We start from the raw sequence: 3,835 nt of genomic DNA on the forward strand, positions 1-3,835 counted from the left end.
GAGTCACACCACCTGAGAGATAGGAGCTCCGCCCATCGGTATCATAATCATGCAACCCCATGACCTGCTTTTCATTCTTCATCATTATGATATTCACATGGCGTGAGGTAAGCATATCCATCACAGTGAATCTGAAGTAGTAGACTCCCTTGACTGGAGGTGTGAAGAAGCCGGTCATGTTGCTGTAGGCCTGTCCAACATTGGTGATGGTTTTAGTGAAGACCAAATTCAGACCAGTATTCCCAGCCTCTACGTATCCTGAGTCAGTCAGACCTGCTGAGAATGCCACCTTGGGTGTTTCTGTGATCTCTTTCTCCAGATTCACTACTTCAGTCTCAGTTGCTGCCAGTCTGGTCTTCACTGCTGTCAGCTCTGCCTCTTGAGCTGCTTGATCCATCTTCAGTTTCTCCACCTCAGTCTCACTGGCAGACAGTCTGGTCTCCACTTGGGCTTCACCAGTGTCCATCCTCGTCTTCAGCACTACCAGTTCTGCCTCTTGTGCTGCTTGTTCCAATTTCAGTTTCTCCACCTCAGTCTTCATAGTGGTCAGGTCTGTGTGTTGTGCTGCAGTGTCTTTCTGCACGTGCTCCATGTCAGTCTCAGTGACTGCCACTCTCTCAGTAACTGACCTCAGATTGACCACTTCAGTTTCACTTGCAGCCAGTCTGTTCTTCACAGCTGTCATCTCTGCCTCTTGTGCTGCTTGTTCCTTGATCAGGTTCATCATCTCTGCCTCTTGTGCTATATTCTCCCTTTCCAGAGCCTCCACTTTAGTCTCACTGGCCACCAGTCTCTGTTTCACTGCTTCCCGATCCGTATCTTGCTCTTTATTTTCAGCCTCTATTTTGTTCAGCAGATATTTGGTGTTCTGTAGCTCATCACGAGTGAAGCTCAGAGTCACCCTCAGCTCCCCTACCATGTCTCTGAGTTCCCTGAGTTCAGCAGAGACGTCCAGCTGGGTAGAGACTTCAGCAGCAGCAGCAGCAGCAGCAGCCCCAGTGCTCTGGCTCTCTGTGTGAACTTCAGTCTGGGTGCCCAGAGTCAGAGATCCACACACGGGGAGCAGCAGCACCAGCAGTGTGATGACAGCCCTCATCTTTAACATCACTCCCTCGCTGACACACAGTAGTTTTGTAGTAGTAGTAGAAGGAGTACTTGCAGTAGTAGCAGTAGTAGTAGTTGGAGATGGTTGTTAGTCGCACTCCTGAGACACCCTCTTTTATATGCCTCAGTTACCCCTTCTTGACCATTGCTACTTTCAAATACGGAACAGCTACAAACCCCTCCCCCGCCCGCTTTTGGGAAGTCAGATCACACCTCCGTTATGATCATCCCTACCTACAGACAACGCCTTTTGGGCAGTTCAACGCTGTAGTGCTGAATCCATTAGCACTCGCCAGGACTGCTTTTGAAAGATTGGCTGGTGTTCTGTGTTGCAGCTGATGGGGACATTGATGAAAACACAGTAAAAACTCTCTGTCTCTGCATACATCTCTAAATGCATCGATGATGTCGTCCCTAGGGTCAGTGTAACGACTCTCTCAAACCAAAAGCCCTGGGTAAATGGTAATGTCCGTGCTAAGCTCAGAGCACGGTCCTCTGCCAATAACTCTGGTGACCCGGAGGCTTTGAGGAAGTCCAGATGTGACCTACAGAGGGCCATCCCCTTCCCACTTCTCTAGTCTCCTCTCTAGTCCCCCCTCTCTCTTTCTCCCTTTCCTTTCTCATTGGGTTATCATATTCATAATCACACACACACACACACATACAGACGCATATACATGCTCAATTACACCTCTTCTCTTTCACTCTCTCTCTTTCTCTCCCTCTCTTTCTCTCTCCAGCTTTACTCTCCCTCTCTTTCTCTCCCTCTCTTTCTCTCTCCAGCTTTACTCTCCCTTTTCTCACATACACCCACATACAGTCTTCAACACAATCCCCATCAATGCAGGCACAGATTCCCCCCATCAATTCCTTCTCTTCCCCTGTCGACTCTTATCTTTCCTGTTGTCATGGGTTGTTAAAGAATACAACAATCCCACCGCAACTATATAATGTCTTGTGTAGTTGTTTGTTGGCCTGTCAGCTTGCCTGTCTGTTGGTCTGTCTTATTGTCTGTCTTTTGGTCTGTCTGTGTGTCTGATTGTCTGTCTGCTTGATTGTCTGTTTGTTGCTTTATACCCCTTGGTTTCACACTGTATTGGGGTGGGTGTGTTCGGAACGGCTTCAATCCATATCGTAACTACACTGGAATAAAAAAAGAGATGGAAAAAGAGACTACAGGGACAAGCTGGAGTCCACCTACCTCAGCTCTGACCCCCGACGCAGCAGTGATGATCAGCCTGCCGCCTCTCTACCTGATGACCTCGACATCTTTTACGCACGGTTTGAGGCAACCAACACCCTTCCTTCCGGGAGACTGGCAGAGGACCGAGACGACTGCACTCTGTCCCTGACTGCGGCTGACGTGAGGCGAGAGTTTCATTGGGTGAACCCTCGGAAGTCATCCAGGGCTGATGGAGTTCCAGGCTGCGTCCTCAGGGGGTGCGTTGACCAGCTAGGGGAGGTATTAAACTCCATATTCAACCTTCCCTTACATCTGTCCGCAGTCCCCACCTGCCTTAAGCAGGCCACCATCATCCCCATACATAGGAAACCATCCATCACCTGCTTAAACGACTACTGCCCTGTAGCACTGACCTCCACCATCATGAAGTGCATCCAGCGGCTGGTCAGAACCCACATCTGCTCTACCCTTCCCAACACCCTGGACCCCTTTCAGTTAGCATACCGCCCAAACAGATCCACAGATGATTCCATCGCCCTGACAACACACACCACCCTCTCCCAACTGGAAAAGGGTAACACATATGTGAGGATGCTGTTTGTGGATTACAGCTCAGCATTCAACACTATTGTGCCTGCCAAGCTCGTCCCGAAGCTCAGGGGCCTGGGTCTCAAAACACCCCTGTGCAACTGGATCCTGGACCTCCTGACGAGCAGACCCCAGGTGGTGAGAATGGGCAACCACACCTCCTCCTCACTGACGCTGAGTACCGGGGCCCTCAGGGCTGTGTTCTCAGTATGCATATTGAATAAGGAGATACTTATACACAACTGCAGTCCGAGGTAAACTTTAATTTTTTAAAGGTTTTCACCTTACATCTTATTTGGACAGTACTGGCTGCTCTGACTGGGAGCCTGCTTGCGTGTCTACAGATTCTTCATTACAATGAGTGAGAGGGAAGAAGCTAACAAAGCTTCCCTTTTTAAAGCAAACAAAACAAACAAAGCTTCCCTTTTTAAAGCAAACAATGCAAACAAATCTTCCCTTTTTTAAAGGTTGTGGACTGCATACTAATATTTGTGTTCTTTTTTTAAACAAGAGGTATAATAATATTGCTTTACATGGAATGAAAAAACTAATGAAGAATCCATTCTAAGTACAGTATATGGTGTTCTGTAGTTCATTCTGGGTGACAGTCAGCTGCCCTCTCAGCTCCAGCACCATGTCTCTGAGTTCCCTGAGCTCAGCAGAGACGTCCAGCTGGGTAGAGACTGCAGCAGCAGCAGCCCCAGGACCTGACGCTTCATATGAACGGCATCGAAATAATTTGACTCCTCAAACACTTGTATGAATGGAACTGAATTGGTTCTAATATATATAACTGGCACTGAACTAATTTGACTCTTCTGGTTCTGAACTAATCTGACTCTTCTGGCTCTGAACTAATCTGACTCTTCTGGTTCTGAACTAATCTGACTCTTCTGGCTCTGAACTAATCTGACTCTTCTGGCTCTGAACTAATCTGACTCTTCTGGTTCCCTCTGGTGA

The sequence above is a fragment of the Sprattus sprattus genome, assembly GCF_963457725.1.
Source record: "Sprattus sprattus genome assembly, chromosome: 13".
NCBI lineage: Eukaryota > Metazoa > Chordata > Actinopteri > Clupeiformes > Clupeidae > Sprattus > Sprattus sprattus.